Source organism: Globicephala melas, chromosome 16, assembly GCF_963455315.2.
Source record: "Globicephala melas chromosome 16, mGloMel1.2, whole genome shotgun sequence".
In the NCBI taxonomy this organism is placed as follows: domain Eukaryota; kingdom Metazoa; phylum Chordata; class Mammalia; order Artiodactyla; family Delphinidae; genus Globicephala; species Globicephala melas.
Window position 1 is genome coordinate 38,720,027 of NC_083329.1, and position 15,371 is coordinate 38,735,397.

Genomic DNA, 15,371 nt, shown 5'->3' on the forward strand with positions numbered 1-15,371 from the left:
TTTGACAAGTCTCTTAAATTTTCCCAATTTGATAGGCAAACAGGACTTTTACTGGCAAAGATGTACATCTTTACTTTTGTCATTTTGAATTGGAATTTTGGTATTTTTATGTACTTTTAAAAGCTCTTTGCATGTAATGGATATTAACTCTCTTTTATATATTTATAAGACTATCTATGATTAAACAGAGAATTACCATAAGACCTAGCAATTCCACTTCTGGGTATATACCCAAAAGAACTGAAAGCAGAGACTCGAACAGCTGTTTGCACATCAGTGTTCTTTGCGGTCTTTTTGTTTTTTAATTGGATAATTTGTCTTTCTTTTTTAACACCTTTATTAGAGTATAATTGCTTTACACTGGTGTGTTAGTTTCTGCTGTATAACAGAGTGAATCAGATATACATACACATTTATCCCCATTTGTCCTCCCTCTTGCATCTCCCTCCCACCCTCCCTATCCCACCCCTCTAGGTGGTCACAAATCACCGAGCTGGTCTCCCTGTGCTATGCGGCTGCTTCCCACTAGTTATCTATTTTACATTTGGTAGTGTATATATGTGCATGCCACTCTCTCACTTCATCCCAGCTTACCCTTCCCCCTCCCAGTGTCCTCAAGTCTATTCTCTACATCTGCGTCTCTATTCCTGTCCTGCCCCTAGGTTCTGCAGAACCTTTTTTTATTCCCCCATATATATGTGTCTGCATACAGTATTTGTTTTTCTTTTTCTGACTTACTTCACTCTGTATGACAGTCACTAGGTCCATCCACCTCACTGCAAATAACTCAATTTCCTTTCTTTATATGGCTGAGTAATATTCCATTATATATATTGTGCCACATCTTCTTTATCCATTCATCTGTCGATGGACACTTAGGTTGCCTCCATGTCCTGGCTATTGTAAATAGTGCTGCAGTGAACATTGTGGTGCATGACTCTTTTTGAATTATGGTTTTCTCAGGGTATTTGCCCAGTATTGGGATTGCAGGGTCATATGACAGTTCTATTTTTAGTTTTTTAAGGAACCTCCATACTGTTCTCCATAGTGGCTGTATCAATTTACATTCCCACCAACAGTGTAGGAGGGTTCCATTTTCTCCACACCCTCTCCAGCATTTATTATTTGTAGATTTTTTGATGATGGCCATTCTGACCAGTGTGAGGTGATATCTTATTGTAGTTTTGATTTGCATTTCTCTAATGATTAGTGATGTTGAGCATCCTTTCATGTGTTTGTTGGCAATCTGTATATCTTCTTTGGAGAAATGTCTATTTAGGTCTTCTGCCCATTTTTGGATTGCATTGTTTGTTTGTTTGTTTTTTTATATTGAGCTGCATGAGCTGCTTGTACATTTTGGAGATTAATCCTTTGTCAGTTGCTTCCTTTGCAAATATTTTCTCCCATTCTGAGGGTTGTCTTTTCATCTTGTTTATAGTTTCCTTTGCTGTGCAAAAGCTTTTAAGTTTCATTAGGTCCTATTTGTTTATTTTTGTGTTTATTTCCAATTCTCAAGGAGGTGGGTCAAAAAGGATCTTGCTGTTATTTATTTCATAGAGTGTTCTGCCTATGTTTTCCTCTAAGAGTTTTATAGTGTCTGGCCTTACATTTAGGTCTTTAATCCATTTTGAGTTTATTTTTGTGTATGGTGTTAGGGGGTGTTCTAACTTCAATCCTTTACATGTAGCTGTCCAGTTTTCCCAGCACCACTTGTTGAACAGGCTGTCTTTTCTCCATTGTATACTCTTGCATCCTTTATCAAAGATAAGGTGACCATATGTGTGTAGGTTTATCTCTGGGCTTTCTATCCTGTTTCATTGGAACTATATTTCTGGTTTTGTACCACTACCATACTGTCTTGATTACTGTAGCTTTGTAATATAGTCTGAACTCCAGGAGCCTGATTCCTCCAGCTCCATTTTTTTATGCAAGTTTGCTTTGGCTCTTCGGGGTCTTTTGTATTTCCATACAAATTGTGAAAATTTTTTTCTAGTTCTGTGAAAAATGCCATTGGTAGTTTGATAGGGATTGCATTGAATATGTAGATTGCTTTGGGTAGTAGAGTCATTTTCATAATGTTGATTCTTCCAATCCAAGAACATGGTATATCTCTCCATCTGTTTGTATCATCTTTAATTTCTTTCATCAGTGTCTTATAGTTTTCTGCATACAGATGTTTTGTCTCCCTAGGCAGGTTTATTCCTAGATATTTTATTCTTTTTGTTGAAATGGTAAATGGGAGTGTTTCCTTAATTTCTCTTTCAGATTTTTCACCATTAATGTATAGGAATGCAAGAGATTTCTGGGCATTAATTTTGTATCCTGCTATTTACCTAATTCATTGATTAGCTCTAGTAGTTTTCTGGTAGCATCTTTAGGATTCTCTATGTATAGTAGCATGTCATCTGCAAACAGTGACAGTTTTACTTCTTCTTTTCCGAGTTGGATTCCTTTTATTTCTTTTTCTTCTCTGAGTGCTGTGGCTAAAACTTCCAAAAGTATGTTGACTAATAGTGGTGAGAGTGGGCAACATTGTCTTGTTCCTGATCTTAGTGGAAATGGTTTCAGTTTTTCACCATTGAGAATGATGTTGGCTGTGGGTTTGTCATGTATGGCCTGTATTATGTTGAGGTAAGTTCCCTCTATGCCTACTTTCTGGAGGATTTTTATCATAAGTGGGTGTTGAATTTTGTTGAAAGCTTTTCCTGAATCTGTTGCAATGATCTTATGGTTTTTATCCTTCAGTTTGTTAATATGGTATATCACATTGATCTGCATATATTGAAGAATCCTTGCATTCCTGGGATAAATCCCACTTGATCATGGTGTATGATCCCTATAATGTGCTGTTGGATTCCGATTGCCAGTATTTTGTTGAAGAGTTTTGCATCCATGTTCATCTGTGATATCGGCCTGTAGTTTTCTTTTTTTGTGACATCTTTGTCTGGTTTTGATATCAGGGTGATGGTGGCCTCATAGAATGACTTTGGGAGTGTTTCTTCCTCTGCAATTTTTTGGAGGAGTTTGAGAAGGATAGGTATTAGCTCTTCTCTAAATGTTTGATAGAATTCGCCTGTGAAGCCATCTGGTCCTGGGCTTTTGATTGTTGGAAGATTTTTAATCACAGTTTCAATTTTAGTGCTTGTGATTGGTCTGTTTATATTTTCTATCTCTTCCTTGTTCCGTCTCGAAAGGTTGTGCTTTTCTAAGAATTTGTCCGTTTCTTCCAGGTTGTCCATTTTATTGGTATATAGTTGCTTGTAGTAATCTCGCATGATCCTTTGTATTTCTGCAGTGTCAGTTGTTACTTCTCCTTTTTCATTTCTAATCCTATTGATTTGAGTCTTCTCTCTTTTTTTTCTTGATGACCCAGGCTAATGGTTCATCAATTTTGTTTATCTTCTCAAAGAACCAGCTTTTACATTTATTGATCTTTGCTATTGTTTTCTTCATTTCTTTTTGATTTATTTCTAATCTGATCTTTATGATTTCTTTCCTTCTGCTAATTTTGGGGTTTTTTTGTTCTCCTTTCTCTAATTGCTTTAGGTGAAAGGTTAGGTTGTTTATTTGAGATGTTTGTCTTTTCTTGAGGTAGGATTGTATTGCTCTAAACTTCCCTCTTATAACTACTTTTGCTGCATCCCATAGGTTTTGGGTCATCATGTTTTCACTCTCATTTGATTCTAGGTATTTTTTTATTTCCTCTTTGATTTCTTCGGTGATCTCTTGGTTATTTAGTAGTGTATTGTTTAGCCTCCATGTATTTTTTTTTTTTTTTACAGATATTTTCCTGTAACTGATATCTAGTCTCATAGTATTGTGGTTGGAAAAGATACTTGATAGGATTTCAATTTTCTTAAATTTACCAAGGCTTGATTTGTGACCCAGGATGTGCTCTATGCTGGGGAATGTTCTGTGTGCACTTGAGAAGACAGTGTAATCTGCTGGTTTTGGATGGAATGTCCTATAAATATCAATTAAATCCATCTTGTTTAATATATCTATTAAAGCTTGTGTTTCCTTATTTATATTCATTTTGGATGATATGTCCATTGGTGAAAGTGGCGTGTTAAAGTCCCCTACTATTATTGTGTTTTGTCGATTTCCCCTTTTATAGTTGTTAGCATTTAACTTATGTATTGCAGTGCTCCTGTGTTGGGTGCATAAATATTTACAATTGTTACATCTTTTTCTTGGATTGATCCCTTGATCATTATGTAGTGGCCTCCTTTGTCTCTTGTAATAGTCTTTATTTTAACGTCTATTTTGTCTGATATGAGAATTGCTACTCCCTCTTTCTTTTGATTTACATTTGTATGGAATATCTTTGTCCATCTCCTCACTTTCAGTCTGTATGTGCCTCTAGGTCTGAAGTGGGTCTCTTGTAGACAGTATATATATGGGTCTTGTTTTTGTCCATTCATCCAGTATGTGTCTTTTGGTTTGAGCATTTAATCCATTTACAATTAAGGTAGTTATCAGTATGTATGTTCCTATTACCATTTTCTTAATTGTTCTGGGTTTGTTATTATAGGTCTTTTCTTTCTCTTGTCTTTCCCGCCTAGAGAAGTTCCTTTCACATTTGTTGTAAAGCTGGTTTGGTGGTGCTGAATTCTCTTAGCTTTTGCTTGTCTGTAAAGGTTTTAATTTCTCTGTCGAATCTGAAAGATTCTTGCTGGGTAGAGTAATCTTGGTTGTAGGTTTTTCCCTTTCATCACTTTAAATATGTCCTGCCACTCCCTTCTGGCTTGCAGAGTTTCTGCTGAGAGATCAGCTGTTAACCTTATGGGGATTCCCTTGTGTGTTATTTATTGCTTTTCCCTTGCTGCTTTTAATATTTTTCCTTTGTATTTAATTTTTGATAGTTTGATTAATATGTGTCTTGGCGTGTTTCCCCTTGGATTTATCCTGTATGGGACTCTCTGCGCTTCCTGGACTTGACTATTTCCTTTCCCTTATTAGGGGAGTTTTTAACTATAATCTCTTCAAATATTTTCTCAGTCCCTTTTTTTTTCCCTCTTCTTCTTTTGGGACCTCTGTAATGCAAATGTTTGTGCATTTAATGTTGTCTCAGAGGTCTCTGAGACTGTCCTCAATTCTTTTCATTCTTTTTTGTTTATTCTGCTCTGTGGTAGTTATTTCCACTATTTATCTTCCAGGTCACTTATCCGTTCTTCTGCCTCAGTTATTCTGCTATTGATTCCTTCTAGAGAATTTTTTATTTCTTTTATTGTGTTGTTCATCATTGTTTGTTTGCTCTTTAGTTCTTCTACATCTGTGTTAAACGTTTCTTGTATATTCTTCATTCTGTTTCCAAGATTTTGCATCATCTTTACCATCGTTACTCTGAATTCGTTTTCAGGTAGATTGCTTATTTTCTCTTCATTTGTTTGGTTTGGTGGGTTTTTACCTTGCTCCTTCATCTGCTGTGTATTTCTCTGTCTTTTCATTTTGCTTAACTTACTGTGTTTGTGGTCTCGTTTTCCAGGCTTCAGGTTCGTAGTTCCCTTTGTTTTTGGTGTCTGCCCCCAGTGGGTAAGGTTGGTTCAGTGGGTTGTGTAGGCTTCCTGGTGGAGGAGACTGGTGTCTGTGTTCTGGTGGATGAGACTGGATCTTGTCTTTCTGGTGGGCAGGACTGCGTCCAGTGGTGTGTTTGGGGTGTCTGTGAACTTATTATGATTTTAGGCAGCCTCTCTGCTAATGGGTGGGGTTGTGTTCCTGTCTTGCTAGTTGTTTGGCATGAGGGTGTCCAGCACTGTAGCTTGCTCGTTGTTAAGTGTAGCTGGGTCTTATCATTGAGATGGAGATATCTGGGAGAGCTTTTGCTGTTTGAGATTACGTAGGGTCAGGAGGTCTCTGGTGGACCAATGTCCTCAACTTGGCTCTGCCACTCCATTCAGAAGAAAAGGGAGAAAAAAGAAAGAAAGAATATAAAATAATTAAAATTAGAAATTTTAAAAATATTATAAACAAGAAGTAATAAATAAAATAGGAAGAAGAGAACAACCAAACCAAAGAACAAATCCACAGAAGATAACAAGTGCTAAAAATTATACACACACACACACACACACACACACACACACACACAAACAAAAAAGGTCAGACAGAACCCTAGGGCAAATGGTAAAAGAAAACCTAAACAGACAAAATCACACAAAGAAGCATACACACTGACAAGAAGAGAAAAAGGAAAAAAAAATATATAAAATGAAGAGAGCAACCAAATCAATAAACAAATCTACCTATGATAATAAGCTCTAAATACTAAACTAAAATAAACATAAAACCAGAAACAAATTAGATGCAGAAAGCAAACCCCAAGTCTACAGTTGCTCCCAAAGTCCACTGCCTCAATTTTGGGATGATTCGTTGTCTATTCAGGTATTCCACAGATGTAGGGCACATCAAGGTGATTGTGGAGATTTAATCTGCTGCTCCTGAGGCTACTGGGAGAGATTTCCCTTTCTCTTCTTTGTTTGCACAGCTCCTGGGGCTCAGATTTGGATTTGGCCCTGCCTCTGTGTGTAGGTCACCTGAGTGCCTCTGTTCCCCGCCCAGACGAGGTTAAAGGAGCAGCTGATTTGGGGGCTCTGGCTCACTCAGACTGGGAGGAGGGAGGGGCATGGAGCGCGGGGCGAGCCTGCGGTGTCAGAGGCCAGCGTGACGTTGCACCAGCCTGAGGCGTGCCATGTGTTCTACCAGGGAAGTTGTCCCTGGATCACGGGACCCTGGCAGTGGCGGGCTGCATAGGCTCCCGGGAGGGGAGGTGTGGATTGACTTGTGATTGCACCCAGGCTTCTTGGTGGCGGCAGAAGCAGCCTTAGCATCTCATGCCCTTCTCTGAGGTCCATGCTGATAGCTGCGGCTCGAGCCCGTCTCTGGAGCTCGTTTTAGGCGGTGCTCTGAATCCCCTGTCCTCGCACATCCTGAAGCAGAGGTCTCTTGCATCTTAGGCAAGTACAAGCCTTCTTCACGGACTCCCTCCTGGCTAACTGTGGTGCACTAGCCCCCGTCAGGCTGCGTTCACGCCGCCAACCCCAGTCCTCTCCCTGGGATCCAACCGAAACCCGAGCCTCAGTTCCCAGCCCCCACCCATCCTGGCGGCTGAGCAAACAAGCCTCTCGGGCTGGTGAGTGCTGGTCGGCACTGATCCTCTGTGTGGGAATCTCTCCACTTTGCCCTCTGCACCCCTGTTGCTGCGCTCTCCTCCGTGGCTCCGAAGCTTCCACCCCACCACCCCCCGTCTCCACCAGTGAAGGGCCTTCCTAGTGTGTGGAAACTTTTCCTCCTTCACAGCTCCCTCCCTGAGGTGCAGGTCCCGTCCCTATTCTTTTGTCTCTGTTTTGTTCTTTTTTCTTTTGCCCTACCTAGGTACGTGGGGGAGTTTCTTGCCTTTTGGGAAGTCTGAGGTCTTCTGCCAGGGTTGAGTAGGTGTTCTGTAGGAGTTGTTCCACATGTAGGTATATTTCTGATGTATTTGTGGGGAGGAAGGTGATCTCTGCATCTTATTCCTCTGCCATCTTGAAGGTCTCCCTGTTCTTAGTCTTATTCACAGTAGCCAAAAGGTGGAAGCATCCTGAGTGTCCATCAGTGTATAAGAGATGAGTGTATAAACAAAATGTGGTATATACATACAAAAGAATATTATCCAGCTTTAAAAAGAAGGGTAATTTTGATACATAACACAACATGAATAAACCTTGAGGACATTATGCTAAGTGAAATAAGCCAAATAAAATGGAGAAAACACTGTATGATTCCATTTATATGAGGTATCTAGAATAGTTAAATTAATAGAAATGGAAGGCAGAATGGTGGTTATACCAAGGGCTAGGGAGAAGAGATGGGGAGTTATTGTTTAATGGGTACAGAGTTTCGCTTTGGGAAAATGAAAAAGTGCTGGAGACAGATGGTGGAGATGGTCATACAACAGTGTGAGTGTACTTAATTCCACTGAGCTATAAGCTTAAAAATGGTTAAAGTGGTAACTTTTATATTATGTCTATTTTACTGTATGAAGAAAGTGAGAAAACATTGTTTATATAAATAACATAAATTTGAATAAACAGGTACATAATATATTCAAAATATATGTTACATAAATATTTTCTCCTAATCTGTTAACGTGAGTTCTTTCTCCAGTAATTTGAAATGCTACTTCTATAATAAACAGTACTTCCCTATAGATGTGAATCTGTTTGTAAGCTATGCATTGTTTTTTTTTAACATCTTTATTGGAGTATAATTGCATTACAATGGTGTGTTAGTTTCTGCTTTACAACAAAATGAATCACGTATATATATACATATGTTCCCATATCTCTTCCCTGTTGCGTCTGCCTCCCTCCCACCCTCCCTATCCCACCCCTCCAGATGATCACAAAGCACGGAGCTGATCTCCCTGTGCTATGTGGCTGCTTCCCACTAGCTATCTACCTTACGTTTGGTAGTGTGTATATGTCCATGCCTCTCTCGTGCTTTGTCACAGCTTACCCTGCCCCCTCCTCATATCCTCAAGTCCATTCTTTAGTAGGTCTGTGTCTTTATTCCTGTCTTACCCCTAGGTTCCTCATGACATTTTTTTTTTCTTAAATTCCATATATATGTGTTAGCATCTGGTATTTGTTTCTCTCTTTCTGACTTACTTCACTCTGTATGACAGACTCTAGGTTTATCCACCTCATTACAAATAGCTCAATTTGGTTTCTTTCTTTGGCTGAGTAATATTCCATTGTATATATGTGCCACATCTTCTTTATCCATTCATCCGATGATGGACCCTTAGGTTGTTTCCATCTCCGGGCTATTGTAAATAGAGCTGCAATGAACATTTTGGTACATGACTCTTTTTGAATTATGGTTTTCTCTGGGTATATGCCCAGTAGTAGGATTGCTAGGTCATATGGTAGTTCTATTTGTAGTTTTCTAAGGAACCTCCATACTATTCTCCACAGTGGCTCTATCAATTTACATTCCCACCAACAGTGCAAGAGGGTTCCCTTTTCTCCACACCCTCTCCAGCATTTATTGTTTCTAGATTTTTTGATGATGGCCATTCTGACTGGTGTGAGATGATATCTCATTGTAGTTTTGATTTGCATTTCTCTAATGATTAGGGATGTTGAGCATTCTTTCATGTGTTTGTTGTCAGTCTGTATATCTTCTTTGGAGAAATGTCTATTTAGGTTTTCTGCCCATTTTTGGAATGGGTTGTTTGTGTTTTTGTTATTAAGCTGCATGAGCTGCTTATAAACTTTGGAGATTAATCCTTTGTCGGCTGCTTCATTTGCAAATATTTTCTCCCATTCTGAGGGTTGTTTTTTGGTCTTGTTTATGGTTTCCTTTGCTGTGCAAAAGCTTTTAAGTTTCATTAGGTCCCATTTATTTATTTTTCTTTTTATTTCCCTTTCTCTAGGATGTGGGTCAAAAAGGATCTTGCTGTGATTGATATCATAGAGTGTCCTGCCTATGTTTTCCTCTAAGAGTTTGATAGTTTCTGGCCTTATATTTAGGTCTTTAATACATTTTGAGCTTATTTTTATGTATGGTGTTAGGGAGTGATCTAATCTCCTACTTTTACATGTACCTATCCAGTTTTCCCAGCATCACTTATTGAAGAGGCTGTCCTTTCTCCACTGTACATTCCTGCCTCCTTTATCAAAGAAAAGGTGACCATATGTGCGTGGGTTTATCTCTGGTCTTTCTATCCTGTTCCATTGATCTATCTTTCTGTTTTTCTGCCAGTACCATACTGTCTTGATTACTGTAGCTTTGTAGTATAGTCTGAAGTCTGAGAGACTGATTCCTCCAGCTCCGTTTTTCGTTCTCAAGATTGCTTTGGCTATTCGGGGTCTTTTGTGTTTCCATACAAATTGTGAAATTTTTTGTTCTAGTTCTGTGAAAAATACCATTGGTAGTTTGATAGGGATTGCATTGAATCTGTACATTGCTTTGGGTAGTAGAGTCATTTTCATAATGTTGATTCTTCCAATCCAAGAACATGGTATATCTCTCCATCTATTTGTATCATCTTTAATTTCTTTCATCAGTGTCTTACAATTTTCTGCATACAGGTCTTTTGTCTCCTTAGGTAGGTTTATTCCTAGATATTTTATTCTTTTTGTTGCAGTGGTAAATGGGAGTGTTTTCTTGATTTCACTTTCAGATTTTTCATCATTAGTGTATAGGAATGCCAGAGATTTCTGTGCATTACTTTTGTATCTTGCTACTTTACCAAATTCATTGATTAGCTCTAGTAGTTTTCTGGTAGCATCTTTTGGATTCTCTATGTATATTATCATGTCATCTGCAAACAGTGGAACTTTACTTCTTCTTTTCCGATTTGGATTCCTTTTATTTCCTTTTCTTCTCTGATTGCTGTGGCTAAAACTTCCAAAAGTATGTTGACTAATAGTGGTGAGAGTGGGCACCTTGTCTTGTTCCTGATCTTAGTGGAAATGCATTAAGTTTTTCACCATTGAGGATGATGTTGGCTGTGGGTTTGTGATATATGGCCTTTATTATGTTGAGGAAAGTTCCCTCTATGCCTACTTTCTGGAGGGTTTTTATCATAAATGGGTGTTGAATTTTGTCAAAAGCTTCCTCTGCATCTATTGAGATGATCATATGGTTTTTCTCCTTCAATTTGTTAATATGGTATATGATGTTGATTGATTTGCGTATATTGTAGAATCCTTGCATTCCTGGAATAAACCCCACTTGATCATGGTGTATGATCCGTTTAATGTGCTGTTGGATTCTGTTTGCTAGTATTTTGTTGAGGATTTTTGCATCTATATTCATCAGTGATATTGGCCTGTAGTTATCGTTCTTCGTGACATCTTTGTCTGGTTTTGGTATCAGGGTGATGGTGGCCTTGTAGAATGAGTTTGGGAGTGTTCCTCCCTCTGCTATATTTTGGAAGATTTTGAGAAGGATAGGTGTTATCTCTTCTCTAAATGTTTGATAGAATTCGCCTGTGAAGCCATCTGGTCCTGGGCTTTTGTTTGTTGGAAGATTTTTAATCACAGTTTCAATTTCAGTGCTTGTGATTGGTCTGTTCATATTTTCTGTTTCTTCCTGATTCAGTCTTGGCAGGTTGTGCTTTTCTAAGAATTTGTCCATTTCTTCCAGGTTGTCCACTTTATTGGCATAGAGTTGCTTGTAGTAATCTCTCATGATCTTTTGTATTTCTGCAGTGTCAGTTGTTACTTCTCCTTTTTCATTTCTAATCCTATTGGTTCTAGTCTTCTCCCTTTTTTTCTTGATGAGTCTGGCTAATGGTTTATCAATTTTGTTTATCTTCTCAAAGAACCAGCTTTTAGTTTTATTGATCTTGGCTATCGTTTCCTTCATTTCTTTTTCATTTAGTTCTGATCTGATTTTTATGATTTCTTTTCTTCTGCTAACTTTGGGTTTTTTTTTTTCTTCTTTCTCTAATTGCTTTAGGTACAAGGTTAGGTTGTTTATTCGAGATGTTTCCTGTTTCTTAAGGTAGGATTGTATTGCTATAAACTTCCCTCTTAGAACTGCTTTTGCTGCATCCCTTAGATTTTGGGTCGTCGTGTCTCCATTGTCATTTGTTTTTACGTGTTTTTTAATTTCCTCTTTGATTTCTTCAGTGATCACTTCGTTATTAAGTAGTGTATTGTTTAGCCTCCATGTGTTTGTATTTTTTACAGATCTTTTCCTGTAACTGATATCTAGTCTCATAGCATTGTGGTCAGAAAAGATACTTGATACAATTTCAATTTTCTTAAATATACCAAGGCTTGATTTGTGACCCAAGATATGATCTATCCTGGAGAATGTTCCATGAGCACTAGAGAAAAATGTGTATTCTGTTGTTTTTGGATGGAATGTCCTATAAATATCAATTAAGTCCACCTTGTTTAATGTATCATTTAAAGCTTGTGTTTCCTTATTTATTTTCATTTTGGATGATCTGTGCATTGGTGAAAGTGGGGTGTTGAAGTCCCCTAGTATGAATGTGTTACTGTCGATTTCCCCTTTTATGGCTGTTAGTATTTGCCTTATGTAATGAGGTGCTCCTCTGTTGGGTGCATAAATATTTACAATTGTTATATCTTCTTCTTGGATTGATCCCTTGATCATTATGTAGTGTCCTTCTTTGTCTCTTCTAATAGTCTTTATTTTAAAGACTATTTTGTCTGATATGAGAATTGCTACTCCAGTTTTCTTTTGGTTTCCATTTGCATGAAATATCTTTTTCCGTCCCCTTACTTTGAGTCTGTATGTGTCTCTAGGTCTGAAGTGGGTCTCTTGTAGACAGCAAATATATGGGTCTTGTTTTTGTATCCATTCAGCCAATCTGTGTCTTTTGGTGGGAGCATTTAGTACATTTACATTTATGGTAATTATCGATATGTATGTTCCTATTCCCATTTTCTTAATTGTTCTGGGTTCGTTATTGTACGTCTTTGCCTTCTCTTGTGTTTCTTGCCTAGAGAAGTTCCTTTAGCAGTTGTTGTAGAGCTGGTTTGGTGGTGCTGAACTCTCTCAGCTTTTGCTTGTCTGTAAAGCTTTTAATTTCTCTGTCAAATCTGAATGAGATCCTTGCTGGGTAGAGTAATCTTGGTTGCAGGTTTTTCTCCTTCATCACTTTAAATATGTCCTGCCACTCCCTTCTGGCTTGCAGAGTTTCTGCTGAGAGATCAGCTGTTAACCTTATGGGGATTCCCTTGTGTGTTATTTGTTGTTTTTCCCTTGCTGCTTTTAATATGTTTTCTTTGTATTTAATTTTTGACAGTTTGATTAATATGTGTCTTGGCGTATTTCTCCTTGGATTTATCCTGTATGGGACTCTCTGTGCTTCCTGGACTTGATTAACTATTTCCTTTCCCATATTACGGAAATTTTCAACTATAATCTTTTCAAATATTTTCTCAGTCCCTTTCTTTTTCTCTTCTTCTTCTGGAACCACTATAATTTGAAAGTTGGTGCATTTAATGTTGTCGCAGAGATCTCTGAGACTGTCCTCAGTTCTTTTCATTCTTTTTTCTTTATTCTGCTCTGCAGTAGTTATTTTCACTGTTTTATCTTCCAGGTCACTTATCCGTTCTTCTGCCTCAGTTATTCTGCTATTGATCCCATCTAGAATAATTTTCATTTCATTTATTGTGTTGTTCATCATTGTTTGTTTCATCTTTAGTTCTTCTAGGTCCTTGTTAAATGTTTCTTGCATTTTGTCTATTCTATTTCCAAGATTTTGGATCATCTTTACTGTCATTATTCTGAATTCTTTTTCAGGTAGACTGCCTATTTCCTCTTTATTTGTTAGGTCTGGTGGGTTTTTATCTTGCTCCTTCATCTGTGGTGTGTTTTTCTGTCTTCTCATTTTGCTTATCTTACTGTGTTTGGGGTCTCCTTTTTGCAGACTGCAGGCTCGTAGTTTCCGTTGTTTTTGATGTCTGTCCCCAGTGGCTAAGGTTGGTTCAGTGGGTTGTGTAGGCTTCCTGGTGGAGGGGACTAGTGCCTGTGTTCTGGTGGATGAGGCTGGATCTTGTCTCTCTGGTGGGCAGGTCCACGTCTGTTGGTGTGTTTTGGGGTGTCTGTGGACTTATTATGATTTTAGACAGCCGCTCTGCTAATGGGTGGGGTTGTGTTCCTGTCTTGCTAGTTGTTTGGCATAGGGTGTCCAGCACTGTAGCTTGCTGGTCGTTGAGTGAAGCTGGGTGCTGGAATTGAGATGGAGATCTCTGGGAGATTTTCACCGTTTGATATTATGTGGAGCTGGGAGGTCTCTTGTTGACCAGTGTCCTGAAGGTGGCTCTCCCACCTCAGAGGCACAGCACTGACTCCTGGCTGCAGCACCAAGAGCCTTTCATCCACATGGCTCAGAATAAAAGGGAGAAAAAGTAGAGAGAAAGAATTAATAGAAGTAGGAAGAAAGAGAGAAAGGAGGGAAGGAAGGAAGGAAGAAAGAAGGAAAGAAAGAAGAAAAGAAGGAAAGAAGGAAAAAAAGAAAGGAGGGAGGAAGGAAGGAGGGAAGGAAGGAAAAAAGTAAGAAAGAAGATAAAGTAAAATAAAATAAAGTAAGATAAAATATAATAAAGTTATTAAAATAAAAAATAATTATTAAGAGAAAAAAAAACGGATGGATAGAGCCCTAGGACAAATGGTGGAAGCAAAGATATACAGACAAAATCTCACATAGAAGCATACACATACACACTCACAAAAAGAGGAAAAGGGGAAAAAATCATAAATCTTGCTCTCAAAGTCCACCTTCTCAATTTGTGATGATTCGTTGTCTAAAGGAGGGAAGGAAAGAACAAAGATAAAGTAAAATAAAATAACGTTATTAAAATAAAAAGTAATTATTAAGATAAAACAAAAAACGGACGGATAGAACCCTCAGACAAATGGTGGAAGCAACGCTATACAGACAAAATCTCACACAGAAGCATACACATACACACTCACAAAAAAAGGAAAAGGGGAAAAAATCATAAATCTTGCTCTCAAAGTCCAGCTCCTTAATTTGGGATGATTCGCTGTCTATTCATGTATTCCACAGATGCAGGGTATATCTAGTTGATTGTGGAGCTTTAATCCGCTGCTTCTGCGGCTGCTGGGAGAGATTTCCCTTTCTCTTCTTTGTTCTCACAGCTCCCAGGGGCTCAGCTTTGGATTTGGCCCCGCCTGTGCGTGTAGGTCGCCGGAGGGCATCTGTTCTTCGCTCAGACAGGACGGGTTTAAAGGAGCCGCTGATTCAGGGGCTCTGGCTCACTCAGGCCGGCGGGGAGGGAGGGGCACGGAGTGCGGGGCGGGCCTGCGGCAGAGGCCGTGTGACGTTGCACCAGCCTGAGGCGCGCCATGCGTTCTCCCGCGGGAGTTGTCCCTGGATCCCGGGACCTTGGCAGCGGCGGGCTGCACAGGCTCCCCGGAAGCGGGGTGTGGAGAGTGACCTGTGCTCCCACACAGGCTTCTTGGTGGCGGCAGCAGCAGCCTTAGCGTCTCATGCCCGTCTCTGGGGTCCTCGCTTTTAGCCGCGGCTCGCTGCCGTCTCTGGAGCTCCTTTAAGCGACGCTCTTAATCCCCTCTCCTCGTGCACCAGGAAACAAAGAGGTAAGAAAAAGTCTCTTGCCTCTTCGGCAGGTCCAGACTTTTCCCCGGACTCCCTCCCAGCCAGCCGTGGCGCACTAACCCCCTGCAGGCTGTGTTCACGCCGCCAACCCCCCTCCTCTCCCTGCGCTCTGACCGAAGCCCAAGCCTCAGCTCCCAGCCCCGCCCGCCCTGGCGGGTGAGCAGACAAGCCTCTCGGGCTGGTGAGTGCCGGTCGGCCCTGATCCTCTGTGCGGGAATCTCTCCGCTTTGTCCCCCGCACCCCTGTTGCTGTGCTCTCC